General features: G+C 37.4%; 1 protein-coding gene across 2 annotated transcripts in view; it reads left to right on the top strand.

Annotated features, from left to right (window-relative positions):
- LOC114283083 (methylesterase 10-like) overlaps positions 1 to 17,434 on the top strand; it is a 297,358-nt gene that overhangs the window by 196,613 nt on the left and 83,311 nt on the right. The window lies entirely within an intron of this gene.

The raw sequence follows: 17,434 nt of genomic DNA, 5'->3' as shown, positions 1-17,434 counted from the left end.
CGACCATACCAGATTGGTGGCCTCCCAGATGAGTGCAACACAGTGGTGGTATGGGAGACCAGAAAATGTGGCTCAAAAGTGAGAAAAACCAGCTTTCAAGGAAGGTTCAAAAGGGTTAATCACCAAAGGTGGTTGGCCATATAGCGACCCCGGTCTTTTTCCATATGATTATTGTATCCGGACTTAGGTTTCGTAGCTCCTGCCATTGTATTTTGATTGTTACCGTCCTTTAATTTCCTATTTCTGAGTTGGGGGATGCAATGGGCAGGTTTGTAGCAGGTTGGTTGAGCTTGGGAGCAAAGGGTTGCTGCCCAGAATTCTGACTCTTCGCTCGAGCGAGCAGTTATTCGCTCGAGCGAGCTCTTTGTTTTGGTCTGTCGCTCGAGCCAGGGTTTCTTCGATCGAGCGAGGATTGCGTTTTGTAGTTAGACCTGAGAGCAGGGGTTTTTGGCTCGAGCGAGCTTTTCTTCGCTCGAGCGAGTTAGTTCGTTCTTCGCTCGAGCGATAGTTCCTTCGCTCGAGCGTGTGTCTGGTTTCAGACCTGAGGGTTTGAGTTCTTCGCTCGATCGAGTTTTCTTTCGCTCGAGCGAGCTTTTGGGTTGTTGGCTCGAGCAAGGCTTCCTTGGCTCGAGCGTAGCTTCTCTGTGTCTGGTCGCTCGAGTGGCCAAGTCTTCGCTCGAGCGAGCCTGTCCAGTTTATATACGCAGCAGCGGGTTTTGATCAGTCTTTTTCATCTTCTTTTTGATTCCAAACCCTAGGTCCGACTTCTCTCTCTCCCCACTCACCTTCTCTCTTAGGTTTGATCTATTTAGAGTGTGTTTCTACCCTAGTTGCTTTATTAAAAAGATAGAGAGAGTCGAGGGCTTTCATTTAATCTGAACATTTGGCGATTTGGAGCACATTGGTATTTGGGCACTCATCTCTGTCTTCACCATTTGGGTTGTTTTCTTCGAGGTAGGGATTTCCTACTCCATTTTATAAGTTTTGTTCTAAGTTTTGGTATTTTGATAAGTTGGGGTTATTTGATAATTTTGGGAAAAACCCTAGTTGTTTAAATTAATTAATTTGTATAATTAATTTAAGGGGATTGGGGAATTTGGTTAAATTCATGAAATTGGGAAATTTATTGCTTAAATGGTGTAGTTGGATAATGTAAATCACCCGCCCATTGAATTGTTGATATATTTATTTCCAGTCTAGAAATAACTGTTTTGGGCTATCGGTGGAGGATAGTCGTGATTGTTGTAGACATTGCATGTGGATTAGGAATAACTGAAACTAATCACATTGGTTAAGTCATTAATTTTGACAATTGCATTGATACAGAAAATACGTGTATTGATTGAGCATTGCATTTGCATACATTGTTTTGTGTGGAAGGAGATAGGGGATGTACTCCACGGTTTAGGGGAAGATAGGGGATGGACCTCTAAACCGGATTTTGTTTGGGAGGAGATAGGGGATGGACTCCATTAGCATCACTTTTATGTGTGCTTATTTATATAGAAGTGTTTTTGTTGATACAGCACTAAAATGTGTATCAATCTGGAAGTATGAAATGTTTTGATTTGAGCTTGAGTCTCATTTGTTTGTTGATATTGGAAGAATGTGAATATGATATATATAATTCACTGTTGTAAGTTTGGCCAGGTTCTGAGCCATGTTGATAAAGTTGGAAAGTAAAACGTGTCTTAGACAATAGTATCATGAGACTGTAAAATGAAGTAATTGATTATCTTGGTTAACCATCTGTTGAATGCTATTGCTTTATTCATTGCTTATATGTGGTTTAGTATATTTCTACTGGGCTGTGGCTCACCCTTTATGGGAACATCATTTTCAGGTTCAGGTGATAAACTACCTCCAAGGACTTAGCTTGGGAGGGTTTGGCTTCTGGATTTGAAGAAGACTATCTTTAGTTAATTGTCTTTATTTCTTAGTACATGTAAACATTCAAGCCTAGGGCTTTTCTTGTATTGAGTTAGAACTCATATTTTTGTATCCAAGTGTTGGCTTGGAAGGATGTAAGCCTGTAGGGCATTTTATTCGATGTTACATGTAATGCGTTTATTTAGTAATACTCTGATGAATGTATTAATAAATTGTTTTCTTTAAAGAATGCATGTCAATGATATGTATATATGATGGGTTATTTTGAGGGCGTGACAGGCCAACCCATATTGGTGGCCTCTAAGGTGAATACAACACAATGGTGATAGGGGAGACCAGAAAATGTGCCCCAAAAGTGAGGGAGACCACCCCTCTAATAACAATACCGGGCGGCGAATAGAAAGGTGGTCTCCAAGAAGAAAAGGTGGTCTCCCACCATACTACCACATTCCTAACAATAAAAATAGGGTCCATGCAAAAAATGAACCCACACCGATGCAAAATGAACCAGGCCTTGTTCCTGTAGGAACCCACATTTTATGTTCTCATCATGTTCATGAGCATCTGTATGATTATGACTTGTTAAGTTTGCATGTGTATGTTGTGATTTGTTTCGCTTGAGCTAATGTGATCCATGTCTTGTTTTGAAGCCTTGTGATTTGTCTAAGTGTAGTATGCTTGTCTTGTTCCTTCCTTGGTGTGAAACTTAGGTCACGCCTCGCCTGAGTTATGTTAGCCGATGTTATTCCAAGCCTAGGTTATGTTACGCCTAGATCATTCCAAGCCGAGGTCATCCTCAGTCTAGAAGTATCTTGGAACCCCTTGTTGACCTCCGTCCTTGCCTTGACACGTTAGCCGAGATGTTACCTTGCACCCAAGTGATCTCGTCCTGGAGTGGTATGACCTAGGCCGAGGTGTGGCGCATCTAGGCCAAGATGTGGCACAGCTTAGTCAAGTGTTGTCCTTCCTAGCCGAGGTCATTGTCACCTTAGTTGCCGAAGTCCTTTGTTAGCCGATGTCACCCCTTGCCAGAGTGCCATTCCGTGTAGCTTGTTAGATACGCCTTGTTGTTAGCCGATGTCATTGCCCCGTCAGAGAGCCCATACCGCTTTACTTGTTGAACACCCTTCCACCATGCTTTGTCTGGTCTGTCAGCCACCTTTTCAGGAAGAACCCAACCAGTCGCCGCCACGTGTCTCAGTTGAGGGTTAACCCCAGAACCGGGTAAAGAAAACTATCATTTGGTATCATAACCTTGCCTTGTAGAGAGAGAAGCTCTAGGAGGAAGGAGGAGTTTTAGAGTGAGGAAGTAGATCTTCAAGCTTGATTCCTAGAGATCGAACCGTTAGATCCGTGTTCTAAGGTTAGATTCTTGATCTGCTCAAGATGTTCTCTGTGTTCATGTTATTGCATTGCATGATCGGACTTGATTTGTAAGCCATGCATCGTTTTGAAGTTCGATTTTAGAAAGAGAAAATGACATTCATGTGTTCTTCAAGAAAGTCTTGTTTTGATCCGAAAGCTTGCATAAAGAATCATGTTTTTGTGTTTATTTCCGCAAGAACTTCAAGTACGGGTACCCAGGTCCATGTTTTCAAACTCATAGCACGAAAATCCCAGATTATGATGACAGATTATGATTGAGCATTCATATTTTTCATGTTTTCACACTCATGTTCTTCATGTTCATCAGCAGAGGGAAACCCAGAGTTTCCCGACCTCTTTTCCTTGCATGTGGCCCTCGGGAACACACCTCGGCGAGGAGGTGTGGAACCTCGGCCTGGACCTGGTTGGTGCCCAGCATGTTTTCCGAAACCATTTGTGTACATACGAAACTTGTTGAAGGTGCATTCAATAGGCTTTGCCATGTGTTTGTAGGACTTGGGCTTGTCTCGACCCCGACGTTTGAAGAAACTAAGTGAGTGGTATTTTTAATAAAGTTATGTTACACTTACTTTCATAAAATCTCGTCTTGCCCTGTTTTGAAAAGTACTTGATCTAGCATGAATGACTATCCCTACTTGTATATTAAACACTATCTTGTTTTGATGACATTTCTTGAAAGTCCTTAGTTGCAGGGGACTATAATGCAACTGCACTCTTGTCTTGAAAGTCCTTAGTTGCAGGGGACTATAATGCAACTGCACTCTTGTCTTGAAAGTCCTTAGCTGCAGGGGACTATAATGCAACTGCACTCTTGTCTTGAAAGTCCTTAGCTGCAGGGGACTATAATGCAACTGCACTCTTGTCTTGAAAGTCCTTAGCTTCAGGGGACTATAATGCAACTGCACTCTTGTCTTGGAATTGTCATCACCCCCTTGTATTAAGTAGATGTAATAACATCCAAAGAACTTGAAAGGCCGGCAATGAACTTGATTTCCCTCTTGATTGTAAAGTATGCTATGTATTGCTTTGAAAGAAATCTTGGATATCAATCATGCAAAACCTTTATTTCTAATATCATTCACTGAGTATCCAAGCTCACCCTCTCTATATATATGTAGGTGATGAGCAAGAAGGCAATGAGGCCTAGACGTGTAGCCGATGTGTTTTTGGGTGCATTGCCGACGTGTTTTGGATTAGCATTTTTGTACCATCTTGAAGATCATGCTTCTTGGCTTATTTTTCATTTGTACTTGTATATGTCGGCTTGAGAAGCCTCTTGGTCAAGATGTGTTTTGTAACTCATTTCCTTATTGTATCTAAGTTGTAAGACCTTGTAAAAATGTATGTCATTTCATTGGACTTAAGCACGGCTCTCACGGACTATTTAGATTCTGTATATACATATATTACTTCCGCACTTGTAAGCCCCATATTTCATACTCTGATTGTGTGTGATTCTTGTAAGTCGGCCTTCGGTAATCTCGGATTACTGGCCATCATGGCACCAAACTACTAGGGGCGGTTTGGGGGCATGACAGAATGGTATCAGAGCATAGGATCCTTATAGTACGTTAATCACCCACCTTGAGTCCTAAAGAGCATAGGATTTTCCTTAGAATGATGTTAGGATTGCATCATATTGCTTGCTACTTGACTACGTGTGCATCATTTCGGCATAGACATTTGTTACTTGTATACGTATTACCTGTTCAGTTATTTTAAAGTCTCATCTTGCATCCTCCTAGCACCATGAGGAGAGGTAGACCTCCAGTTGGCCGAGATCGTTCAGAAGATAGATTGGAGAGATTGGAAAGGTTAGTCGAAGGCTTGGTTCGTGAGCAGAGACAACCTAGGCAACAGGATACTGGTACAACTTCCACGCAGGCTGAGCAGACGAATGGCCGTTATGCAGCTCCACCCCCTCCAGTGCCACAAGTGCCTCTACCACAGGCTTTGTACGGGAACGACACGATAACCCTAATCAGAGAGTTCAAGAAAATGAAACCGCCGAGATTTCAAGGAGGTATAGAACCAATGAAAGCCGAGGCATGGGTTTTAGAGATGGAGAAGTTGTTTGAGATCTTCCCCAGTACAGACGCCCAGAAGGTATCTCTGGCAGCATTCACGCTAGACGACGATGCTCGTAGGTGGTGGATGATGGTCCGAGAAAGCAATCCGGGTTTGACTTGGGCAAAATTTTTGGAGTTGTTCTACAACAAGCATTTCCCCCTCAGCGTCCGAGACCGAAAGACCACGGAGTTTCAGAATTTGATGCAAGGGAACAAGACAGTCGCAGAATATGATCGTGCCTTTACTGAATTGGCGAGGTATGCGCCTCACATGGTTGACAACGAATACCGAAAGGCGAGGAAGTTCGAAAGTGGGTTACGTGGACCGATACAAGACCGGGTTAATATGCTCAATATGCCGACATACGCCGGAGTACTGGACAAGGCCATCCTGGCTGAAGCTAATTTAAACCGATACCAGAGTTCAAGTGAGGGTCAGAGGAAGAGACAGAATTATGATAATCGTCGAGTTCCGTTCAATGCCAAGAAGAGAATGAGCACAGACAGTTCCAGCAACTCAAATCAGGAAGGTAACGCCAAGCCGATGTGCGCGAGTTGTGGAAAGCTACATTTCGGGGTTTGTCGTTGGGCAACAGGAGCTTGCTATGAGTGCGGCGAGATAGGTCATCGTCTGAAGGACTGCCCGAAGGCAGGGACTGACAATGGAAAGAGGAACGGAAGCACCTCGGGCACTGCACAGAACAACAACGTCGGGAGAATACAGGCAAGGCAAGGCAGAGTTTTCGCATTAGTACCAGGAGACACCCAGAATGCCGAGGCGGTGGTGTCAGGTACCCTTTCAATTTGTTCTCGAGATGCATACGTATTGATTGATTCGGGTTCTACGCATTCATTTGTGTCCACTATATTCGCCGAGAAGTTGAGTAGAGAATTAGAACCCCTTGATTATGTATTATCTGTGTCTACTCCATCTGGGAGAAATATGATTGTTACATCCATTTATAGGGCGTGTAATGTTATGATTGAGAGTGTAGAATTGTTAGTTGATTTGATGCCATTAAGCATGACTCACTTCGATGTTATATTGGGAATGGATTGGTTAGTGGCGAATCATGCATCCATTAATTGTGTTACTAAGAGCGTCACGTTGAAGACCCCAAGCCAAGCCGAGGTCATTTTTCAGGGTAAAGGAGTAGTACCCCCACCTTACTTAATCTCATCTATGAAAGCCTACAAGTTGATCCAAAAAGGATGTCAGGGTTATCTGTGCAGTATACTAAGTGATTTGAATGGAATTGTTGAGTTAGCCGACCTACCCGTTGTTAAGGAATTCCCCGACGTCTTTCCAACCGAGTTGCCTGGCCACCTTGTCGATAGGGAAATAGAGTTTACTGTGGACATCCTGTCAGGAACACAACCCATCTCCAAAACACCCTACAGAATGGCCCCAGCCGAACTTAGAGAACTGAAATCGCAATTACAAGAATTGTTGGACAAAGGATTTGTTAGGCTGAGCACTTCACCGTGGGGAGCACCCGTTCTATTTGTTAAGAAAAAGGATGGCACACTTCGTCTTTGCATTGACTACAGAGAACTTAATAAGGTGACCATTAAGAACAAGTACCCATTGCCTAGAATCGATGATTTGCTTGATCAACTACGAGGAGCACGAGTCTTTTCCAAGATTGACCTTAGGTCAGGCTACCACCAGTTGAAGGTTAAAGCCGAGGACATTGAGAAAACTGCTTTTCGGACAAGATATGGCCACTACGAATTTTTGGTAATGCCCTTCGGAGTAACCAATGCCCCAGCAGCATTCATGGACTTGATGAACAGAGTCTTTAAGCCGTACCTAGATGAGTTTGTCATTATTTTTATCGACGACATATTGATCTATTCCGGGAGTACGAGCGAGCACGAGAATCATCTGAGACTTGCCCTGCAGACCTTGAGAGATAAGAAGTTGTACGCCAAGTTAAGTAAATGCGAGTTTTGGCTTTCCAGCATTTCGTTTCTAGGGCATGTGATTAATGAGGACGGTATATCAGTTGACCCCAGTAAGATTGAAGCCATTGTGAATTGGCCGACGCCGACCAACGTGTCCGAGGTTCGTAGTTTTCTGGGTTTGGCAGGTTATTACATGAAGTTTGTGAAGGATTTCTCGAGGATTGCAGTGCCTTTGACACAACTAACTAAGAAGGGAGCAGCTTATGAATGGACCAATGAGAGAGAATCAGCCTTCCAGGAGCTGAAGGCGAGGTTAGTTACAGCACCAGTTCTAGTACTACCATCGGCTAATGAGGAATTTCAGATTTACAGTGATGCTTCACATAAGGGTTTGGGCTGCGTGTTAATGCAAGAAGGTAAAGTCATAGCGTACGCGTCTCGTCAGTTGAAGCCCAATGAAAAGAATTATCCTACCCATGATCTGGAGCTAGCTGCCGTGGTATTTGCTTTGAAGATATGGCGTCATTACTTGTATGGAACATCTTGCCAAGTTTTCACCGACCACAAGAGTCTGAAGTACTTGTTCACTCAGAAAGAGTTAAATATGAGGCAGAGAAGATGGCTCGAGCTACTGAAGGATTATGACATGCAGATTCAGTATCACCCGGGTAAGGCAAATTCCGTAGCCGACGCATTGAGCAGGAAGTTAGTTGGGAGTTTGGCGTGCCTGACAGCGGTTTCGGTGGAACCGACCATTATTGAGGAAGTGAAGACCAGACAGAGGGAGGATAAATTCCTCAAGAAAGTAATTGACGAATTCGTCACCAAGCCGAGGCCGGGATACACTATGGAGAATCAAGTGCTTAAGTTTGAAGGGAGATTGTGTGTAGCCGACGTACCAGAGTTAAAAAGGAAGATTTTGCAAGAGGCCCATAGTTCCAGGTTTGCCATTCATCCAGGGAGCACCAAAATGTATCAGGACGTAAAGCGGACCTTTTGGTGGCCGAACATGAAAAGAGAGATAGCCGAGTTTGTATTTCAATGTCTGTGTTGTCAGCAAGTGAAGGCAGAACACTAGAGACCGGCAGGACTTCTTCAACCCTTGTCAATTCCTGAGTGGAAATGGGAGCACATCTCCATGGATTTCGTAGTGGGCTTGCCGAGGACGCAGAGAGTTATGGATTCCATTTGGGTTATAGTCGACAGGTTTACTAAGTCAGCTCACTTTTTGCCTGTCAAGACTACATTCAATGCCAACCGACTTGCCGAATTGTACATGAATGAGATCGTTAGGCTTCATGGTGTGCCGATGTCCATTGTGTCAGACCGAGATCCGAAGTTCGTTTCTAGATTTTGGCAGAGTCTACAAGGAGCCTTGGGGACAGAGTTGAGATTTAGCACAGCCTTTCACCCCCAGACCGACGGGCAGACAGAAAGAACGATTCAGACACTCGAAGACATGCTCAGACTGTGCGTGTTGGATTTCCAGGGAAGTTGGGAATCGCATTTGCCATTAGTAGAGTTCGCATACAACAACAGTTATCAAGCCAGCATAGGCATGGCGCCGTATGAAGCTTTGTATGGAAGGGAGTGCAGATCGCCGATATGTTGGACTGAAGTAGGAGACAAAGCTCTAATTGGCCCCGAGTTGGTTCAGGTAACAACTGAAAAGATCAAACTCATTCAGCAGAGGATTAAAACTGCACAGAGTCGACAGAAGTGTTATGCCGACCAAAGAAGGAGGGAGTTAGAATTTGAAATTGAGGATCATGTGTTTTTGAAGGTCTCGCCGATGACAGGAGTTTCGAGATTTGGGAAGAAGGGTAAACTTGCACCCCGATATATTGGGCCGTTTGAAATTCTTGAGAAAGTTAACACCGTTGCTTACAGACTCGCTTTGCCGCCAGATTTGAGCCAAGTCCACAGCGTGTTCCATGTTTCAATGCTGAGGAAATATATCTGAGACCCACTGCATGTAATAGATTACTCCGGGGTTGTAGTTAATGAAGACTTGGGCTACGAAGAGAAGCCGATGAGAATTATCGACAGACAAGTGAGACAATTGAGAAACAAGTTGATATCAATGGTGAAAATCGAATGGGAGAAGCATTATGGCGAGGAGGCCACATGGGAAAAGGAAGAGGAGATGAAAATCCGTTACCCGGAGTTATTCGTAGGACAAGGTGACTTAAGTTTGGGGACCAAACTTCTTTAAGGAGGGTAGACTGTAGGAACCCACATTTTATGTTCTCATCATGTTCATGAGCATCTGTATGATTATGACTTGTTAAGTTTGCATGTGTATGTTGTGATTTGTTTCGCTTGAGCTAATGTGATCCATGTCTTGTTTTGAAGCCTTGTGATTTGTCTAAGTGTAGTATGCTTGTCTTGTTCCTTCCTTGATGTGAAACTTAGGTCACGCCTCGCCTGAGTTATGTTAGCCGATGTTATTCCAAGCCTAGGTTATGTTATGCCTAGATCATTCCAAGCTGAGGTCATCCTCAGTCTAGAAGTATCTTGGAACCCCTTGTTGACCTCCGTCCTTGCCTTGACACGTTAGCCGAGATGTTACCTTGCACCCAAGTGATCTCGTCCTGGAGTGGTATGACCTAGGCCGAGGTGTGGCGCATCTAGGCCAAGATGTGGCACAGCTTAGTCAAGTGTTGTCCTTCCTAGCCGAGGTCATTGTCACCTTAGTTGCCGAAGTCCTTTGTTAGCCGATGTCACCCCTTGCCGGAGTGCCATTCTGTGTAGCTTGTTAGATACGCCTTGTTGTTAGCCGATGTCATTGCCCCGTCAGAGAGCCCATACCGCTTTACTTGTTGAACACCCTTCCACCATGCTTTGTCTGGTCTGTCAGCCACCTTTTCAGGAAGAACCCAACCAGTCGCCGCCACGTGTCTCAGTTGAGGGTTAACCCCAGAACCGGGTAAAGAAAACTATCATTTGGTATCATAACCTTGCCTTGTAGAGAGAGAAGCTCTAGGAGGAAGGAGGAGTTTTAGAGTGAGGAAGTAGATCTTCAAGCTTGATTCCTAGAGATCGAACCGTTAGATCCGTGTTCTAAGGTTAGATTCTTGATCTGCTCAAGATGTTCTCTGTGTTCATGTTATTGCATTGCATGATCGGACTTGATTTGTAAGCCATGCATCGTTTTGAAGTTCGATTTTAGAAAGAGAAAATGACATTCACGTGTTCTTCAAGAAAGTCTTGTTTTGATCCGAAAGCTTGCATAAAGAATCATGTTTTTGTGTTTATTTCCGCAAGAACTTCAAGTACGGGTACCCAGGTCCATGTTTTCAAACTCATAGCACGAAAATCCCAGATTATGATGACAGATTATGATTGAGCATTCATATTTTTCATGTTTTCACACTCATGTTCTTCATGTTCATCAGCAGAGGGAAACCCAGAGTTTCCCGACCTCTTTTCCTTGCATGTGGCCCTCGGGAACACACCTCGGCGAGGAGGTGTGGAACCTCGGCCTGGACCTGGTTGGTGCCCAGCATGTTTTCCGAAACCATTTGTGTACATACGAAACTTGTTGAAGGTGCATTCAATAGGCTTTGCCATGTGTTTGTAGGACTTGGGCTTGTCTCGACCCCGACGTTTGAAGAAACTAAGTGAGTGGTATTTTTAATAAAGTTATGTTACACTTACTTTCATAAAATCTCGTCTTGCCCTGTTTTGAAAAGTACTTGATCTAGCATGAATGACTATCCCTACTTGTATATTAAACACTATCTTGTTTTGATGACATTTCTTGAAAGTCCTTAGTTGCAGGGGACTATAATGCAACTGCACTCTTGTCTTGAAAGTCCTTAGTTGCAGGGGACTATAATGCAACTGCACTCTTGTCTTGAAAGTCCTTAGTTGCAGGGGACTATAATGCAACTGCACTCTTGTCTTGAAAGTCCTTAGCTGCAGGGGACTATAATGCAACTGCACTCTTGTCTTGAAAGTCCTTAGCTGCAGGGGACTATAATGCAACTGCACTCTTGTCTTGGAATTGTCATCACCCCCTTGTATTAAGTAGATGTAATAACATCCAAAGAACTTGAAAGGCCGGCAATGAACTTGATTTCCCTCTTGATTGTAAAGTATGCTATGTATTGCTTTGAAAGAAATCTTGGATATCAATCATGCAAAACCTTTATTTCTAATATCATTCACTGAGTATCCAAGCTCACCCTCTCTATATATATGTAGGTGATGAGCAAGAAGGCAATAAGGCCTAGACGTGTAGCCGATGTGTTTTTGGGTGTATTGCCGACGTGTTTTGGATTAGCATTTTTGTACCATCTTGAAGATCATGCTTCTTGGCTTATTTTTCATTTGTACTTGTATATGTCGGCTTGAGAAGCCTCTTGGTCAAGATGTGTTTTGTAACTCATTTCCTTATTGTATCTAAGTTGTAAGACCTTGTAAAAATGTATGTCATTTCATTGGACTTAAGCACGGCTCTCATGGACTATTTAGATTCTGTATATACATATATTACTTCCGCACTTGTAAGCCCCATATTTCATACTCTGATTGTGTGTGATTCTTGTAAGTCGGCCTTCGGTAATCTCAGATTACTGGCCATCACGGCACCAAACTACTAGGGGCGGTTTGGGGGCGTGACAGTTCCGGTCCCATCAACCCTCTTGAACCGGAGTAGGAGCAAAACCGGCCTAGAAATAGAAAACCGAAAGACCCGGCGGGCAAACCAGGAAAATCGGTGACCCGGACCGGGTCTGGTGTGTTGGACCGTTGGTTTTTCTCTTTTTCTTTTTTATTTTCTTTCTTTCTTATATATATTTCAAAATTTTGACTAAAAATTCTTACTTCAAGAGTCTCCTCTCATAAGGAAGAGTTTCATTGGAAATTGGAGAAGATTATGAAAGTCTATTCCTATTTATAGGAAAAGATTTTTCAAAGAGAACCTACAAAATTCTATGTGGGATTCAATCAAATTATTTAAAACATATTGATTGGAGGGAGAGTTGAAAATTTTATTTCCCTCCAAAATTAAACCTAACATTCAATCAATTTGTTTGGAGGGAATGTTTAAAAAATTTAATTTCTTTAAAACAAGTGACTTTTTTTTTATCAATTATGACTTTATTAAATATTATTAATAAATATTATACAACAATTTTTATTTTTATTTGAGTATTTATATATATTTTTATTTATTTATAATTTTTAATTATATAATATTAATTATGACGTCACGGCTCGACCGCTTTGACCCGACGGTTGAACTGGTGACCCATCCACCCGGTCTCTTTTTCGGTTCGCTCACCGGTCCGGTTTTCAAAACATTGCCAATTATTGATAATGATTAGATTGTATTTTGAAAAAAAAAATTGTAATTGATTTTTTTTAACTAACTGTGTTTTTTGAAAAAAAATTATTGTGTTTTTTTAACTATCAATTTACTGAATTTGTGATTTGATTTTTAACTCACCGTATTTTTTGAAAAACAAAATGGATTGTACTCGTTAGGGTCATATAATGTACCAATTATTGATGATGATTAAATTGTATTTTGACAAAAAAAAAATTGTAATTGATCTTTTTAACTCACTATGTTTTTTGAAAAATAAATTATTGTGTTTTTTAATTATCAATTGACTTAATTTGTGGTTGATTATTTTAATTATTGATGATGATTAGATAGTATTAAAAAATTGTGATTTATATGATTGAAGTTATCTCCTTTTGTTGAAGTTATCTCCTTTTATTTATTGATTTGGTCAAAATTTCCTGATCAGCATTTAAAATCCCCTCATACAAATAATTATAGATACAGTCTATGCATAGTTACTGCAATACCATTTTCAACTTCTCTCGTAACTATGATTAGTGATTAGATTGTTAAATTATTTTTATAAAAAAACTTAAAAAACATAGTTTATATATTAAAAAAATCTAAAACAAATATAAATATCTATAATTATCTCGTGCATAGCACGGATGATAGGCTAGTCTATACTATATATTAAGCAAAAGGGGGTTTCTAACCCCCAAGGCCTGTGGGACCTCCAATATGTCAATCTTAATTTTCTAATTTTTTGTTTTTTTAAAAAAAAAAATTAGCCTCAGCATTTATTAACTTCTCTCAATCCACAAGACTTTTTGACTTCTCTCATAATTATTGCAGTACCTTTTCCAAAACAAATAATTTGTATATTAAAAAAAATTTAAAACAAATATAAATATCTATATCTATATCTATCTATTTATTTATATCTGTCTCTAACCCACAAGTTTTGTGGGAGTTCCAATATCTGAACCTTAATTTCTTAATTTTTTTTATTTTTTTTTTTTAAAAAAAACTTAGCACTTATTAAATTCTTCCAAGTCTTTTAACTTCTCCAATACACACTAAGCCCTAAACCCTAAACATAAACACTCACAAAGAAAAAAAATATGATTGTAATGTGATGTGATTATAGTTTGTACAATGGCTCTTTTTTTAATATAATTGTTATAGTTAGTTCAACGGTTTTTTTTTTTAATGTTATTTTATGTTTTTATTTACTATTTTAATTTTGTTTTAAATATGATTGAAGTTAGATAAATATAAACACTCACAAAGCAAAAAAATTGACTGTAGTTAGTTCAATGATTCTTCTTTTTTAATGTGATTGTAGTTAGTCAATGGTTCTTTTTTTCATTTATTTATTTATTTATTTTGTTATGAGTAATTATGAGAGAAGTCAAAAAGTCTGGTAGGTTGAGAGAAGTTAATAAATGCTGAGGTTAATTTTTTTTTAAAAAAAAACAAAAAATTAGAAAATTAGGATTGGTATATTGGAGCTCCCATAGGCCTGGGGGTTAGAAACCCCATTTTGCTTAATATATAGTATAGATTTATTTTGTTATGGAAAAAATGTGATGTGATTGTAGTTTGGTCAATGGTTCTTTTTTTTTTTTAATGTGATTTAATCTTTTATTTATTGTTTTAATGGTTTTTCTTTACGATTATTTATGAAAAAAAATATGATTGTAGTTAGATACCATAAAAATATTTGTGATTTGACTTGATTTTTTTCTGATTTGATTTTTAAAGTACCAATTATTGATAAGGATTAGATTGTATTTTGAAAAAAAAATTGTAATTGATTTTTTTAACTCACTGTTTTTTTGAAAAAAAAAATTATTGTGTTTTTTTAACTATCAATTCACTTAATTTGTTATTTGATTTTTAACTCACTGTTTTTTTTTTGAAAAACAAAATGGATTGTACTCATTATGGTCACATAATGTACCAATTATTGATGATGATTAGGTTGTATTTTGACCCAAAATTTTGTTTTGTAATTGATCTTTTTAACTCATTATGTTTTTTGAAAAATAAATTATTGTGTTTTTTAATTATAAATTGACTTAATTTGTGATTGATTTTTTTAATTATTGATGATGATTAGATAGCATTAAAAATTTGTAATTTGTATGATTGAAATTATCTCATTTTGTTTATAATTTTATTTTTTAATATGATTGAAGTTAGATAAACATAAACACTCACAAAAAGAAAAGTGTGATTGTAGTTTGTTTAATGGTTCTAAATAATCTTTTTTATTTACTATTTTAATGGTTATTTTTTTTATTATGAGAAAAATGTCATTGTAGTTAGATAGCATTAAAAAAATTGTGATTTGTATGATTGAAGTTATCTTCTTTTGTTTATAATTTAATTTTTTAATATGATTGAAGTTAACTCACTAAAACAAAAATGTGATTGTAGTTTGTTCAATAGATCTAAACATTCTATCTATACTATATATTAAACAAAAGGGAGTTTTTAACCCCCAAGGCCTGTGGGAGCTTCAATATCCCAATCTGAATTTTCTAAATTTTTTATTTTTTATTTTAAAAAAAAACTCAGCATTTATTAATTTGGTCAAAATCCCCTCATTAGCATTTATTAACTTTTTTCAATCCATATGTCTTTCCACATGACTGCATTTATTGATTTGGTCAAAATCCCCTCATACAAATAATTATAGATACAATTCGTGTATAGTTACTGCAGTACCCTTTTCAACTTCTCCCATACACTATGGATAGTGATAAGATTGTTAAATTATTTTTATAAAAAATCTTAAAAAACATAATTTATATATTAAAAGAATCTAAAATAAATATAAATATCTATAATTATCCCATGCATAGCACGCGTGATAGGCTATCTATACTATATATTAAGCAAAAGAGATTTTTAACCCTCAAGGCCTGTGGGAGTTTCAATATCCCAATCTGAATTTTCTAAATTTTTTATTAAAAAAAAAAACTCAGCATTTATTGATTTGGTTAAAATCTTCTAATCAGCATTTATTAACTTTTTTCAATCCGCATGTCGTTTCCACATGCCTGCATTTATTGATTTGGTCAAATTTCCTTGATCAGCATTTAAAATCCCCCCATACAAATAATTGTAGATACAATCTGTGTATAGTTACTGCAGTACCCTTTTCAACTTCTCTCATACACTATGATTAGTGATAAGATTGTTAAATTATTTTTATAAAAAATCTTAAAAAAACATAATTTATATATTTAAAAAAATTTAAAACAAATATAAATATCTATAGTTATTCTGTGCATAGCACGGGTGATAAGCTAGTACTATATATTAAGCAAAACGAGGTTTTTAACCCCAAGCCTTGTAGGAGCTCCAATCTCTCAATCTAAATTTCCTGATTTTTTGATTTTTAAAAAAAAAACTTTAGCATTTATTAACTTCTCCCAACCCCCAAGTCTTACCCTTGTAATAACACTTTAATGCATTAAGAACAAGCATAAAAAAAATTCTTTAAAATCCAACACATGAATTTCTTGAAAAGTTTCAACACATATGATTATTATCTCTCATAATAACACTTTAATGCATTAAGAACAAGTATAAAAAAAAAATTTCTTGAAAAGTTCAGGACATATGATTATTATCAAAATATTAAAGTTTAATATAATATAAAAAAGGGAAAAAAAAGACATTTAAAAATCGCAATTCACATATATTGATAACTAGCCTATCACCCATGCTATGCACGGGATAATTATAGATATTTATATTTATTTTAGATTTTTTTAATATATAAATTATGTCTTTTAAGATTTTTTATAAAAATAATTTAACAATCTTATCATTAATCATAGTATATGAGAGAAGTTGAAAAGGATACTGCAGTAACTATACACAGATTGTATCTATAATTATTTGTATGAGGGGATTTTAAATGCTAATCAGAGGATTTTGACCAAATCAATAAATGCAGGCATGTGGATTGAAAAAAGTTAATAAATGTTAATTAGAGAATTTTGACTAAATCAATAAATAAAAGGAAATAACTTCAACAAAAGGAGATAACTTCAATCATACAAATCACAATTTTTTTTAATGCTATCTAATCATCATCAATAATTAAAAAAATCAATCACAAATTAAGTCAATTGATAATTAAAAAACACAATAATTTATTTTTAAAAAAACATAGTGAGTTAAAAAGATCAATTACAATTTTTTTTGGTCAAAATACAATCTAATCATCATTAACAATTGGTACATTATGTGACACTAATGAGTACAATCCATTTTGTTTTTCAAAAAATATAGTGAGCTAAAAATCAAATCACAAATTAAGTGAATTGATAGTTAAAAAAACACAATAATTTTTTTTTCAAAAAACACAGTGAGTTAAAAAAATCAATTACAATTTTTTTTTTCAAAATACAATCTGATCATTATCAATAATTGGTACTTTAAAAATCAAATCAGAAAAAAACCAAATCAAATCACAAATATTTTTATGCTATCTAACTACAATCATATTTTTTTTATAAATAATTGTAAAGAAAAACCATTAAAATAGTAAATAAAAGATTAAATCACATTAAAAAAAGAACCGTTGAACAAACTACAATCAAATCACATTTTTCCCATAATAAAAAAATGAAAAAAAAGAATCATTGACTAACTACAATTACATTTAAAAAAAAAACCATTGAACTAACTACAATCACATTTTTTTCTTTGTGAGTGTTTATCTTTATCTAATTTCAATCATATTAAAAATAAAATTAAAATAGTAAATAAAAAGATTAAATAACATTAAAAAAAATCATTGAACTAACTACAACAATCATATTAAAAAAAAGAGTCATTGAACAAACTATAATCACATTTT

The sequence above is a fragment of the Camellia sinensis genome, chromosome 5, assembly GCF_055761805.1.
Source record: "Camellia sinensis isolate YWXY chromosome 5, ASM5576180v1, whole genome shotgun sequence".
Lineage (NCBI taxonomy): Eukaryota > Viridiplantae > Streptophyta > Magnoliopsida > Ericales > Theaceae > Camellia > Camellia sinensis.
The sequence above is the reverse complement of the archived record's forward strand: the minus strand, read 5'-3'. Positions and strand labels throughout refer to the sequence as shown.